The sequence below is a fragment of the Chlorocebus sabaeus genome, chromosome 18 (assembly GCF_047675955.1).
Source record: "Chlorocebus sabaeus isolate Y175 chromosome 18, mChlSab1.0.hap1, whole genome shotgun sequence".
NCBI lineage: Eukaryota > Metazoa > Chordata > Mammalia > Primates > Cercopithecidae > Chlorocebus > Chlorocebus sabaeus.
In genome coordinates, this window is record NC_132921.1 from 35546425 (window position 1) to 35561452 (window position 15028).

The 15028-nt window shown below is 46.5% G+C and overlaps 1 long non-coding RNA gene across 1 annotated transcript in view; it reads right to left on the reverse strand.

Moving 5' to 3' along the window:
• The window catches only part of LOC119618466 (uncharacterized), a 288797-nt gene extending 280767 nt beyond the window's left edge, over nt 1–8030 (reverse strand). The window contains exon 1 of the long non-coding RNA XR_005234760.2: nt 7779–8030. This is a non-coding gene — a long non-coding RNA (uncharacterized lncRNA). The remainder of the gene's footprint in view (nt 1–7778) is intronic.
• Between the last annotated feature and the right edge of the window lie 6998 nt (nt 8031–15028).

Below are 15028 nucleotides of genomic sequence, written 5' to 3' on the forward strand. Positions count from 1 at the left end.
TACAAGAACACTTAAATACTGGGTCTTCACTCCCCTCCCTTCTCCCAAAAAGTCCCAGCCTGTTCTAATTTGTGTAATGCATTGGGCCATCTTAATAATTGTCCAGGGATTTATTTGGTGGTTGTGCTGCTCTGTCGCATAGGGTGTAATTATGACCCCAGCTTCTCTTATCATGCGCTAATCCTGCTTGTTTCACCAGCAGAGAAGCCAAGATTGGAAAGGGCGAATGCAGGCCAGGGCTAATGTACAGGAATTAAGTTATGGGTCTCAGCCATTTCCCTGGCCCTTCCCGCTCCTCCTCCAGCTTTGTAGCTGCTGAATGGAGAATGAACAGCCGTCTTGGTGTCTGGAGGATGTTTTTAATTAAAGAGCATGTTTTATCAAAAGGAGAAGATTCAAGAATGGGAGACCAGGGCCATCAGTGAGTACCCAAACAATAAACTTTTGGCACACACTGCTCAGAGACATGAGGCTTAGAGACATGGCTTATCCTAAGGTGCCCTGAAACTCTGTTGGCATGGTATTGCATAAAAGCAAAATAGAATAGAAGCTGCCAGTTATAACTGAGAAAACAGGGATAGGGGAAGACTCTGTATCATAAAACTCACTGAAATTTTCTGATAGGATTCAAATACCAGGGGCTCAGGAAAAAGTGAAATTAAACTGCTCTAAAACCAGGTACTTCTAGGGCAGACGTGGTGGTTCACAGCCTGTAATTCCAGCACTTTGGGAGGCCAAGACAGGAGGATCTCTTGAACCCAGGAATTCAAGATCGGCCTGGGCAACATGGTGAAACCCCATCACATACACACACACACAAAATACAAAAATTAGCCGGGTGTGATGATATGTGCCTGTAGTCCCAGCTACTCAGGAGGCTGAGGTGGGAGGGTCAGTTGAGCCCAGGAGATTGAGGCTGCATTAAGCCATGATTGTGCCACTGCACTCCAGCCTGGGTAACAGTATGAGACCCTGTCTCAAAAAAAAAAAACAAAAAACAAAAAAAAATAAAAATAAAACTCAATATTTCTAGAAAGAAATAGACACGGTGGGGCATGCATGGCATTATTTTATGTAGGGTAAGGTCATCTCACATCACTGATACTGTCTAATCACTTCTTGCTTCCAGGCCTAAGCTCAGGGCAGGCTGAAAGAGAGGAGACTGAGCTGGAATAGCATGGCATGCGGAATCTATGTCCATACACACAAAAAATCTGAACACCAGCATTCTGGACCAAACTCATGAAGCTTACAGAACCCCAACACTGAATAATTTCAATAGGGAGATAGGCCAAACACACATAAAAGCATATGAAATCCCTTAAAGGTGAACATATAAAAATGCATGCCAATGAGTAGTACAAAGCTGACTGAAGAATATTTATGCTCTAGAAATAAGCCCATTGTCACCAGCTGCCATCTTTTCAAGGCAACATCCCAAAGTTCTAATTCAAGTTCAAATGTCTGAAGCTGGAAAAGTTGTATGCTGGCCTGGAGTTGTGGGCCAACCCTAATCCTTGCCTTTCCTCATGCATAACTTCCCAGATGGCCTTTCCCTGGCTGGTGGTTCCAGTGAGACTGCTGTGCTGACCTAGAGTAAAACTGGCCTGGCAGTGGAGACAATAAAGGCCATCCCATTTCATGCCTGGGAAGGTGAAGTCTTACCCCCCAGGTTCCTGGAGTTCCTTCCACAAAAACACTTGGTAGAGAAGGCTTCATGGCAGAGATGAGCTTTGAACTGGACTCGTGAACTGGGCTGGTGAGGAGGAGTATTTCAAAAACAGAGTAAGGACAGGGATGGCCAAAAAAGGCAAGCTATGCTCTCAGATGACAAATTGTTTTGCTTATTGGGACAATTTTTTACCAAGAAGTTGTAGGAGATACGGCTGAGAGAAAGATCAAGGCCACAGCCTCATCTTTGGGCCTTAGATCTGAGAGTTCATAATTTTCTTACCACACTTGTAACACACCATCACCTTGTAGACAAATGCCCCACAAAGACTGCAAAGATGACTTTATAACCAAGGCCCAATTAACATTTAATTAATAACAGCGTTCATCTCCATCTCATTCCTGTAAGATTCTGAAAGAGAGAGGCGGCCAACTGCTTCCACAACTGGCTCCCACAGGCTCCTTAATACCCTGCTACCGGGATCATGGACTTTTCTTGTCAGAATATGATTTACGGCACTAGGAACAGTCACATAAATTTCCATAAACATCTGCAAATGCCCCAGACATCACATTCCATGAACACAAGAGAGGGGAAGCAGAGAGGGGAAGCAGAGAGGGGGTGCTGGAAAGTGGGGGACACCGAGGCAGCTCCCCTAACTTCAGGACATTCAAGCCAAATTTGACTAATCGTGAGCAGTTCTTCCTCTGCTGAGCACCTGAGCGCTAATTACATGCCTGGTTAATTCAGTAATGTATGTACATTGCATAGCTGCACCCGTTCGCTTCCTCCCTCCTCCTCACGAGATTAATGAGGGGAAGAAAGAGGACATTGTTACAGACCTGTTTGTGTGGTTGTTCTTTACACCTCCTGTGATGAAGACCAAAATCAAGCCAAGCCACTTGGCATTTGCCTTGCCCACCACTGCGAGGGGTACATAGTCACCATTTAGCACTAATCACATCTCCCTAGCAGTGCTGGAAGGAGGGGTGCCATCGACAGCCTCCAAAGCCGCTGAACTCGGAGGGGTGGCAAGCCTGGGAGAAAGACCAGGATGAGGCTGCTGCTCTCCACAGAACTTTGACAGCCTGTTCCTGCATGGTGTCCTGATATCACATCTTCTGTAACCACTGTTTTCAAATGGCCTTCCTAGGGGATGTTGACTTCTAGCACTTTCAATATCAGAAACTTGTCTTCCCACACTTCCCTCCATATGCTATTGGGCCTGTCTTCTTTTTTTTTTTAAGACGGAGTCTCGCTCTGTCGCCCAGGCTGGAGTGCAGTGGCGCAATCTTGGCTCACTGCAAGCTCCGCCTCCCGGGTTCACGCCATTCTCCTGCCTCAGCCTCCGGAGTAGCTGGGACTACAGGTGCACGCCACTATGCCCAGCTAATTTTTTTGTACTTTTAGTTGAGATGGGGTTTCACTGTATTAGCCAGGATGGTCTGGATCTCCTGACCTCGTGATCCACCCGCCTCAGCTTCCCAAAGTGCTGGGATTACAGGTGTGAGCCACCGCACCCGGCTGGGCCTGTCTTGTAGGGACTGAACTAGGTGTGCATTCCAGGGTCAGAGCTGCCTTTTATGGCAAGAGCCTGAAATGCTGAGGCCTCCTGGGCCCACATGGAGGGCAGCAGCTCAAGAGGACAGAGAGAGGTGGAAAGAGCAGGAAGGAGGCTTTGCCAAGTGGAACAAGGGAGAAAGCTGGGAATCCTCTAGACATTGAGATATCCAATAAGCCTGTCAACTTAGCCCTGCCATCCCTGCTGCTGTCCTCGGGATAGAAGAGGAGAGATGGCCCCTCCTTCTGCCCCACACACCAAGGGCTGTTCTTTTATGTTCTTCTCCCCCAGTAAAACTCGCCTTGGTGTTTATACCCTCATTCCATCCTTCAGAAAATACTTGCAGAGAGATGGGCCTGGCCTTCTAGAAACAGCCAGTGGAGAAGGAGAAGAAGGGTGAAGGGAGGGAGAAAGGGAGAGAGGAAAGGAGGGGGAAGGTAGGAAAAGGGAGCCACCCCCAAACTGCCCTAGTCACTTTCATATTTCCACGCCTTTCCACATGCTGTTCCGGGCCCTTCCTGCTGCCACATTTCCCTAATGTCTGTTTAGAAAACTCCTGATCTTCTTTCAGGTGTCTCCTCTGCTGTGGAGGTGTTTCTGAATGTTCCCTCCACCCCCTAGCACTAACAATCCCTTTTCTGCACCCTCACAGGGCCTGGGCCATGGCCTTCTAGAAACAGCCCTGCCCCCTCCCTCATTCTCTCTCAGAAGCTCCCTTCAATTCTGGCCTTTCTGGGTGTGATCTGCTCACCCAGGTCTGGCTGGGCATCCATGGACTGGAATGAGCCCAGCACCTGCCTGTCTGCTTGCATTCAATTCAACAGTTAAGCACCTTTCATGGGGAACCCATATACTGAGCACAGCAGAGGCACCAAGGTGAAAAGACACGTTCTTGCTTCCAACCAAGTGTGGAGTGGAACAAACAGATTGGTACAGTTTAGTCTGGTGCATCCATGTGCAGGGCACTGTGCGAGTGTAGAGAATGGATTGTTAATGCTGGGGGGTATGGAGGGAACACTTAGGAACCACTCCACCACAGAGGGAAGGCCTGAAAGAAGACCAGGAGTTTTCTAAACGGACAGCAGGGAAATGGGGCAGCAGGATGGGCCTGGGAACAGCATGCACAGAGCATGGAGGTTTGAGAGTGGTCAAGGCAATTTGGGGGTGGCTCCCTTTTCTTATCTCTCCCCTCCTTTCCTCTCCCCCTTTCTCTCTCCTTCCTCTTTTCTCCCTCTCCACTTCCCTCACTCATTCCCAGAGGAGCTTTGCCAGAGGCTCAGGGCCAGTGCAAACCCCTCAAGGGACCCTCAAGTTTGAAGAGCGGCCCCCGTCCACACCAAGGAATAGAAGCCAGCTAATCTGTCATTTCTCCCTCCTTTTCTGGACCACTTATCACCAGATTAACACCGACCATGAACTGGTGGACCACTCACCTGCAGGGCATATTTAGATCTTAAAAGAAAGAGAATACGACGCTTCATGAAACGAATATATCTCAAAGGGTGGACTTTTAGTCACCAAGAAGAGGCCACCTGAGAGGTATTTTGAGGATGGGACTCTCTTCTCCATTGCCCCTCAAATAATAACAGGGACTGAACCAACTCAGGTACACTGAGTTGAGTGGACATATTTTTAACACACCTCATTAGGTCAAAACATCTCCAAGCCTTTTTCCTCTCAGGATGAAAAATGGAAGCTCTGGGACCTGGTGTCTCTGACCTTTGGAGTCCGTTGGCCATTGGTCATAAGGTGGAAGTGATCAGAAGGCAGATCCACTGCCTGATCCAGTTCCCAATCTGGTTCCAGGCCAGGAGCCAGGCTGGTTCCCCTATGCACTCCCAGTGTAGGAAGAGAATTCGAGGCTATGTGGGGGCCATCCTTAGCGACTCACCACACCTTCACTTTACATTTTGTCTGAGCCAATTGTACCATTCTACCCCTTCTACTGCCCCTCCTCCCAAACCTTGGTCCCTCTCAGTTCTACAGAGACCCAGGGATACCCATGGACAAAGTTTTCTGCTTTCAGCTGCAGAACCACCCAGTGATTTGGGGAATCCCTGATTGTTAACAAGCTGTGTGTGGCCAAGCCCCTGGATCAGACCAGCAGTGAGGTGATGTCCCCTTGGTCTGCACCCTCCCCCAAGCCTGCCCAGCCCCCTTTCAGGCCAGGTGATTAACAGTGCTGGCTGGACCAGTTTCCACTTCCCAGAAAAGGAGAAGTTCTCTGCACAAACCATGTTAATGGGGTTCCACCACAGCTGCCCATTGACAACCAAGAGCTTCGACAATCACTCGGTCTTCTTTTTTTTTTTTTTTTTAAAAAAAAAAAGGCCAGTCATCCCAGAGACTGCCTTGATTACATCATGGGCTGTTACCCAGCCAGGCTTTTACACAGGCCTACTGGAGAACTCCCTCTGCAGCCAGCCCGGGCTGCCGCTGGGTGGCCATCAGCCATAGATCGCATCTGTAAGTCTTAGAGTTCATTATCTCCCAAATGCTGCCTTCTTTCTTAGATCATTAGAAAGAAACTTGACCTGACCTGTGAACCCTGAAATTGATCGTTGCCTTGAAATGGTCAACAGCCCATTTTCTAATCGATACATGGAATAATTTTATACATATTTAAATTATATATTAACTTTAATGCTTGTTAAATTTATCTACCACTTTCCTCCTGTACTTTTATATTCGCTCGAAGTCAGGCGGGTATATTTACCATTGGGTGGGAGGAAAAGAGGGTGGGAGGAGGATCTAGGCCAACACCAAGGGAAGGAGAAAAGGGGAGGTCCCAAGACTGAGCCTGAGGCAGTGGAGGACTGGGTCCTAGGGCTCTGTGTATGTGTGTGTGCGCGCACACACACGTGCATGCGTGTACGCATGTAAGAGGACATATGTATGTGTGCTTGTATGTCAAAGCATGTGTGTCTCTAGGAATATATATGTGTGTGAGTGTGTGTGTGTCTAGGTATGAGAAAACGATGCATGTGAGAGTGTGTGTACCTGCGCAAGAGTCTGTGTGTCTCTGGGAATATGTATGTGTGAATGTGTGCGTGTTTTCTCTCCCATGCACTCTCTCCCAGCTTGTTAAGCCATCCAGACACCTTGTCTAACCCCTACTATTGAGAATTAGAGTTTTTCCCCAAATATGCTTTAAGAAGTTATTGATGCAGGAGTTTTGTCTGAAAATGCCAGACTCTGGTCTTACAGTTATCCTGAATGTAGCTCGAAATTTCTAGTATGAAAAAGGGTCCCCAAGGTGCTAAGCTATCTGGAAAGAACGCCCAAACTGCTAATGGTCTCTAAAGCAGAGGTTCTTAACAGTGTCCATCAACCCTGAGACCCCTGTGGATCAATGAGTCCCTTGAAATCAAAGGGGGTGTGTGTGTGTGTGTGTGTGTGTGTGTCCGGGAGGGAGCGGTTTCCTCGAATTTGTTAGATTTTTCAGAAGGTTTACGACTATGGAAGAAAGAGCTGCTACAGAGTGGATGGTATATTTGTCAGGGTGAGGTGGCTTTCTCTGTTTGCCACTCCCCCACCCCCACCCCACGTTTAGACTTGCAAACACAGCCCCAGCACCCCTGTTTTGACTCACCATGGATCTCTAACCTTGTGCTCAGAACAAACACCTGATAGAGAGCCTCTCATACCCAGAGCAGAATAGTCAGCAAACAGCCTCTGAACAGGTTCCAAGTTCGCAGCCCCAGTGAGCCTGCCAGGCTGTCCTTCCTGACCCTGACCTCCCTGAATCTGGGCCCTCCCAAGGCTTGCACTTTCTGCCTGCCCCTGTGGGTGGGATGTAAATGGACACAAGCAATCCTTCTAGAAAGCAATCTTTAAAGTAGTCACACCTTTCATCCCAGTGATTTTGCTTCTAAGTGCCTATCTTAAGGAAATAATCAAACTGCAAGCAAAGGTCTGTGCATGAAGATGTTCCTCAGGCCATTAACACCAAAGAAAATCACCGGAAACAACCTGCTGTCCATCATTAGGGGAATAGCTAAATAAACACAGTGGATTCATATGAAAGATTGCTCATCAGCAATTAAGAAGCAGGTTTACATGGAGGAACCATGTGACCAAATTAAATACCAGTAATTTTAATTACTTATCCCTATTTTTAATATATATGTTTAATAGAAGTTTGTAATAACATGGGGAAAATCTTTGTAATACAATTATACAGTAAAAGCTTGATGTAGTGGAATTTCAACTTTTAATACATAGAAAAGACACAAAAAGAAAAAACACAAAATATCAATAATAATTTTCTGAAGTGGTTTTTCTCTCCTTTTCCTACATTTCTGTATTTTCCAAGTTTTTGTCATTACCATACATTAATTTGATTTTTTTAAAGCTAAGTTTAAAAAGATCTCTGCTTTCCAATCCATCCACCACAAAAGTCTCCTCTAGCTCCAGACCCCAAGCTCATGAACTCCAAATTTCTATGTTTCCCTTCTCCTCAGGAGCAGTGCAACTCACCTCTCATGGCTCGCCAAGATTTGCATTCCCTGTCAGTCCTGGTAATAAAATCAAAACAGTGCTTACCTCTTCTATTCCTTCACATGTCCACAGCCATTGTTAACTCCCAGAATCCTTCTCAAGCAATCTCTGTTAACTTATCCCCTGTTTATTCAACAACAGCCCAATCCCTCATTTACAAATAAATGTCCAGTTTAGATGAAAGAGTATAACCTGGGTTGTTTCTTCTGTGTTAAAGCAAGAAGAGGGGGTTGGGCAAGAAAGAAAAAAAGAGGAAGTGCGTGAGAAAGAGGACCAGCTTTACTTATGTGGGTTGCTCGCGACTTTCCTGGGAAGACCAAGGTCATGTAATATGCACTGCCTTGACTTTCTTCCCTCCGCCCCAGAGACTCCGTGAATCATTATCATCTATCCTTTCATCCGCCCTCCTGTCTCAAAGGAAGACGCATTCTTTTACTTTGCCAAGGTGCACCCCTCCACCTGGACTATTGATCCCATCCCTTTCCATCTCTTCCAGAACTTTGCTAGATCAATCATCCCCAAGCTCTCTAGTACTTGCCATCTCTCCCTCCCTACTTGCTCTTTCCCCTTCTGTAGAGTCACACTGCACAGATTTAAACCCTGCTCTATTGCTTAGTAGCTGGGCAGGCTACTTAAACTCTCACAGCCTCCATTTCCACTTCTGAAAACTGGAATAATAGCACCTGCTTCACACAGTTTTTAGGAAGACATGAAATACTACCTATAAAACACTTAGACTAGGGACATCAAATGGCCAATGTGAGCTGCTTTAGTTACTGTTATAATCCCAAAGCGTACTCAGTGGGCTTCCAGTTTGAAAATACCTTTCCCAGCACCTTCCCCATCTAGTGCCAAAAATCACTTTTCTCTGTCAGGGGAAATATTTTTCACACCTGGAATTTTTCAGCTTCCATCAAATCTCAATTTCTTGTTATCTGGGTGCCATAACTTCACACCGTTCAGCCCTTTCCCTGAGTAATCCTCTCCAAGCCCACAGCTCCAGCCATCATCTGGACAATGACCACTATTGGAATACTTTTTTTTTTTTTTAGCAGGGATTAAATAGATTTTTTTTAGCATGGATGAAATAGAATAGCTGCTGGAAAGGCAACAGATAGTGTCTCCCAGAGGAAGAAAAGGAGAAGAGAAAAGAAAGGGAAGAGAGGGTCCAAGGCCCACTTTACTTACTACTTTAAATATTAGGTGTAAAATTGTTCTCCACCCCCACCTCCCATCAGGGTTCTCATCTGAGAGTCCTCCCTTTAGCCTAAGGTTTGGATCCTGTTTTGTTCCCCCTCCTCCTTCCCCGTCTCCTCTTAATCCTCCTCCTCCTCTTTTTCCTCTTCGTCATATAGCTTGCACCTATGGCTCCTGTGGCATGGTAGAAAGAAAGAAAAGTAGTCAGAGGATTCCGGAGGCCTGTTCGAATCTCAGCTGTGCCACCAACTGTGGTGTGTGCTGCCTCTTATTGGCTCTGCATTGGTAAAATCCGAAAGTATTGCCAATTCCAGAGGGCTGTTGGGAATATTGTGGCCAATTGTTCATTTTCCCCGACTTGGTCTCAGTTTCTTTATCTGTGAAATGGGGGTGATTTGTAAATTCCCTATGAGTAACACTACTTTGAAAGGGTTTGGCTCTTATCCTCTGCTTTACTTAGGAAGTGACTCCTAATGAGATTTTAGAGGTCAATGAATAATACTTCTCTTCTGAGACAGATGACTCAGAAGCAGCTGAGCCCAGCAGAGGGAGAATGGGCTTCATCATTGCCAGACTGGAAGATGCAAGCCTTAGATCTGTGACAACAGGGGATTTGCTCACATTACATTCCAGAAATTCAACCTCCCCTCCCCTTCAGGAGACCACTCCCTCTGCCTGGCGTGTGGGAGGCTGCATTTTCTACTTCTCTCTCCAACGAGGAAAGTTTTGTGGGAGCACAGGAGAGTCCTAAAGTTTTCCAGTTGGGGAGGGAAGGTATCATAGTTAAGATTCAAACCAACCTCCTGAATTCCTTGCCTACTTTCCTTGCCACTGCACTGTGAAAGCCACGTGTGTGACAGTGAGAAATGCCTATTACTCCAGCAACCCCAAAAGGGCAGAGCATTCAAGGACTATTTCTGGAGGAGATTAACGTTTCGGTAAGTAAATTCTGGGAAAAGCAGGTTGCCCTCCCTACCGTAGGTGGGCCTCATTTAATCAACTGAAGACTTGAATAGAAGAGAAAGGCTGGGTAAGAGGGAACTTCAGCTGCCTGATTGTGTGAGCTGACCTTTTCCAGCCTTCAGGCTTGGACTGAAACATTGGCTCTTCATGGATCTTAAGCCTGCTGGCTTCACACTGGAACTTACACAATCTGCTCTCCTGGGTGTGTAACTTGCCAAGGGCGGATCTTGGGACTTCTCAATCTCCATAATTGCATGAGCCAATTCCTGAAAATAAATACACACGCGCACACACATACACATGCACACACACACATGCGCACACACACACATACACTTGACTGGTTCTGTTTCTTAGGAGAATGCTCACTAATACACCCACTTCAGCTAAAGTTTCCTGGTTTACAGTTTGACTCATCTGGTGATGCTAAGAGGAGGTTCTAGCCAGAGCTGCCCTGGTACTCAGCATCAGAGCATCAGAACAGGACAGCAATGAACGCTGGCCACAAAAGAATGAGAAAAAATATAGAAGGCCACCAAAAAGAGGTGCCACAGGAAAAGAGAAAAGAAAGTCATGGGGCTTTCTGTGGGGAGCACAGAAAAGGTGCACTTTGCCCCTCAAGCTGGAGGAACCCATGGGTTCACAGGTCTGCTGGTAAGAAGGAAAGGGGATATCAGGGAGCAGAGAAGAGGGAATGAGAAGTCCCCTGCCTGCACTGCCTCCTGTAAGTAATGCCACTCCCTCCCCTGGGCCCAGTGTCCTCCCAGCACACTGTGCCATTGCTGCTTCTTGGCTCCTTACTCGTACATGAAATCCCCAGGGAAGGAGCCTATCTTCCTCATCTTGGCATCAGTAAGCGCCCAATATTAGTGGAAGTGGGTGTCTGTTGGTCAGATCTCCAAATTATAAGTCATTTAGTTTATTGTGTGAGGTGGGTCTGCTTGATGAAGGAAAAACCAGAGAGAATGAGTGAGAATGAGGGGTGGGAAACGGTTCCCAACAGCAGCAGCCCAAATCCTTGCAAGACAGTAAAGCACGATGGGAGACCAGTGCTCTGAAGCCAGACTGTGGGATTCAGATTCAGTTGTAGGACTGACTACCTGTGTGGCCTTGGGCAAGTTTCTTAACCTCGCTGGTCCTCAGTTTCCTACTCTGCAAAATGAGAGTAACAATAGCACTCACTCCAGAGGATTGCTGGAAGGATTAGATGAATTAAGGCAAGTAAAGTGTTTAGCACCTTGTCCGGCACATAAGCAGCATTAAATGTGTTTCATCAGCATCAACATCATCAGCATTTTGTGTAAGTCCATCAAGTGGCTCAAATTAGTTTTGTGACTAACCTGAGCTGTGCAAGTTCTTTTCTAAAATCCCACACGGAGGTGCAACCTCCTATGAAGGCCACGGATCTGTCACCTGATTCTGACCAGGGTCTATCCTCAAAGGACAGGTTAGACCCAAATGAGGACTGTAATCACAGAATGTCTCCAGAAATCCAAAAAAAATCCACAAATAAAGCTCCATGTATCAAAAACCTGGGAAGAGAAACATGAAGTCACCGAAAACATTCAGCCTCATTCAAGGATGGGGGCGGAGGGAGGATTATTTGTTTGTTTTTGCAAATATTAAACTTTTCCATTTTCTTATAGCAGTGGTGGTTTCATCAGAAAGCTGGAATTGGATGCCCAGATTATTATGAGACGGGCTGTGGCTTAATCTTCTCGATGTTTTTATATTTGAGAATAAAGAGGCATTTGGCACTTATCTAAAATTACAGCGGCAGAGAAGGAAAAAGCCCTCGCAGGTGCGTGGCTGTGATTGCATACGTACATGTTTTTGAGTTCATTGTGGAATCACAAAATCAAGACATCTCAGAGTTAGAAGAAGCCTCAGCATTTCTCTAACACCTTCCTCTTCCAGGTAGGGGAAACTAAGGCCCACAGGAAGGCTATTAATTGCCTGGCATCACTCAGTTATGACAGCATAACCAAGTTTTCTAGGTAGAGAGCTGTGAAATCCTTAAGCAGGGAGAAGGTGTACCTCTTGTTTTCACAGGAAAATTCCCTCCACCTTGCCTCTCTGGACAGGAATGTTCCCCAGTCTTAATTCTGAGCTCTTGCATCGTCTGGTTCTGTCTAACCTCGCTTTCTATCTCTGCCTCCCATCCAGCCAGCAGTGTCTCCTCCATCCTCCCTCAAGTTGCCTCCCACTTGAGTGGCTCACACACTCCCACTGCCAGCACTATCAGAAACTCTCCCACCCACCCACCATGCTGATGCAAATTCTTTCTATCCTTCAAAGTCAAGTGGGAGGCAACTTCTTCTTTGAAGTTGCTTCTGACCACCGTGGCACTGTGAGCACTGTCAATTCCTGAAACCGAAGAGCAAGTTCACAGTGCAGATCCAAGACTGGAAGAAGTAGGGTGGACGAAAAGAAGCCCCAAGGAATCCGAGAACCCCAAGCCTCCATCTCAGTTCTCCTCTGGGACTTCAGAAAAATTATTTCCTCCCCAAGCCTCAGGTTCCACTGTAAAAATGTTTAGCCTGAAGAGTTGTTTGAGAATTAAATAAAATTACACATGATAGCATACTAGGTACTCAGGTAATTGGAACTTGTATTTTAAAATGCATTATTTAGCTCATCAACATACAATATGCCTTTTTGTTCTACAGTTGGCTCTTACGCATGTGGGTTTTGTCATCTGAACTAGATCATAAGAAAATATAATCAAATTCCATGGGAGCAGGAATTTTGTCCCCTTACTCCCTCAACTACCCCCACTGTTTTGCCCAATGGCTGGCACATAGTAGGTGCTCAGTATATATTTGTTAAATAAACAAACTTTTAATGAAATAATGAGCAAACTTTTCTTTCACCCCCTAAAGAATTCAGATTACAATAATAATAGTAAGCATTATGTTTGTATAGTGATGTATATTTTTTGAAGCATTTTGACATGAAGAAATGTGTTTGCTACTCAGATGCTCCTGTGAGGGAAGAAGACGAGGTGTTATTATCTGCCCTGCTTCACAGGTGAGGCAAGTGAGATACAGAGCTGGAAAGTGTTGGAGATAAGGGGACACCCATTTCACAAATCCAGGTTCAGTCCATTTCCGCACTGCCACACACAATGAGTGTTCATGGAAAGACTGATTAATTTGGGTTCTGATTTTGATCAACCTGGTGAAGCATTTGATGACTGCGTGAGTTCCTAGCTTCTAGAAGAAAGACATCTCTGAGAGTGGCGGCTGGATAAAGGGATGCCCAAGCAAAGAAGCTGGGCATTGGGAGGAAAGTGAATGAGAGAAACTCTTCCTTCAGCAAGACAAATTTGTGCAGGGAAATCATGCTTGGCTGGGGAAGCCAATTGGAAAAGAATGATAGAGGGCCAGTTCCTGAGGTTCATCAAAGTCATTTGTTGCAGGTAAGCTCATTTTTCACAGGCCAAGGGGATATTTACCTGGAGTACACCTTTAAGGAATAGCCGACAGATTGAACGGTACAATGCTTTATTATATTTCACACCCTGGTGATTCAATATGATGGAGGCAGAAGGCGGGGGGTGGGGATGGTGCTCAGGAGGGAGAGTAAAGGAGAAAGGCAGAAGAAAGAGATATGAAAATGTCCAGCATTAGTGTGTACTTCTCGAGCACCCAGGGCCAGCCTCAACTGTGGCAGAAGGCACTGGAGGTGCACAAGCAGCCATGCCCTGTGGAGGAGGCTGACCAGAGAGGGGCATCTGACATAGGTTGACCTCATCCTTTCTTCCCAACCACTTGCCCATGTCCCAAGAGTCCTATTCAGTCCCTTCACCATTTCAGAAATGTTTTCACACAGCTCTTAGATCCCTGCAGGCCTGCATTCTAGCCCTGGTTGTCGCACTATTTCAGCTGGGTGAGCTGAAGCGACACATTTCACTCCTGGGTTCCAGTTCCCTCAACTGTAAACGAGACTCTTCCCTAATTGTCCCTAGGCTCCTCCCAGTTACCTTACATTCTAGGATTCCAAATCAGCCCCAGCAAACCACCTTTACCTGAACACAGGTGGCCCCCTTGGCAGCCCTCCCTCCCCCGCTCCACACCACTTGGCAATCCAGAACTCTGCCACAGGCATCATTGGAAAGGCCAGTCTTGGCCCAGGCTCTGAAGGCAGGAGGGGTTATCCCCTTGACAGTCAGCATCTTTTACTAATTCCCATGTAGGAATTCATCTCAGCTCTCTGGGTAGCTATATTTTTAGCCCTTTCCACCATCTACAAAGTGTCATCCCTTGAGCATGCCACGTATCTTTGTGATTTCCACCATCCTCAAGTCTTCAAAATCTCTATGGAGCCTATCTCATTTCTCATCACTTCTCATCCTCTCACTTAAGATTTCACCATTGCTCTTTGCCCCTAGTACCAAGGATGTACACTAAGGATGGAGGGTGCTTGGGGATGAATCATCCATCACCTCTGCCCTGGTACAAGTCATGGTCTAGAGGACCTGAGAGGGTTTATGCAAATATCTGGCATATGATGTCATTTCCAGTGCCCACAAGGGTGAATAAGTCAAGGGCTATGGGAGTACCTGAGAATGAAGAAAGGATTTCTGCCTGGAATTGAGAAGGTTTCTCAGAGGAAGTGGCCTGGCGGGCTGAGGAGACCTCAAGCAGGCATGGATGTGTGTGCATGAAGGAGTGGGGAACAATCCAGCAAAAGGAACGGCGTGGGCCAGGGAGGGGAGTGTCCAGAGTGGGAGCAGTTGGATGAGTATTTTGGGACACCAGCCTCCTCAAAGAACACCTGCAGCTTTACTGCCCAGGATATGGTTAATTCCCTGTAGAGATGGGCATGGAGCCCAGGAACTCCAGGTACATGACATTTCCTGGGAATTAGTCCAGCCATGGAAACAGCTTTGTTGAAACTCAGGTGGCCAGTGAAGTTGGCAAGCCAAGTCCACCAGGGCATCCCTGGCTGTCCCCCAGATGCCACACCTATAGAATCCAGCCTGCACCTAATTGCCCCTGGACATTCTGGAAACACAGGCTAATTACTAAATGCTTTAGTGACACTGGAACCCAAGCCAGTCCCCAGGGAAGAATCCCTGGGATGTCAGAGGTAGTGTGTGCTTTTCTTTTCTTTTCTTTAGGCATTGGATG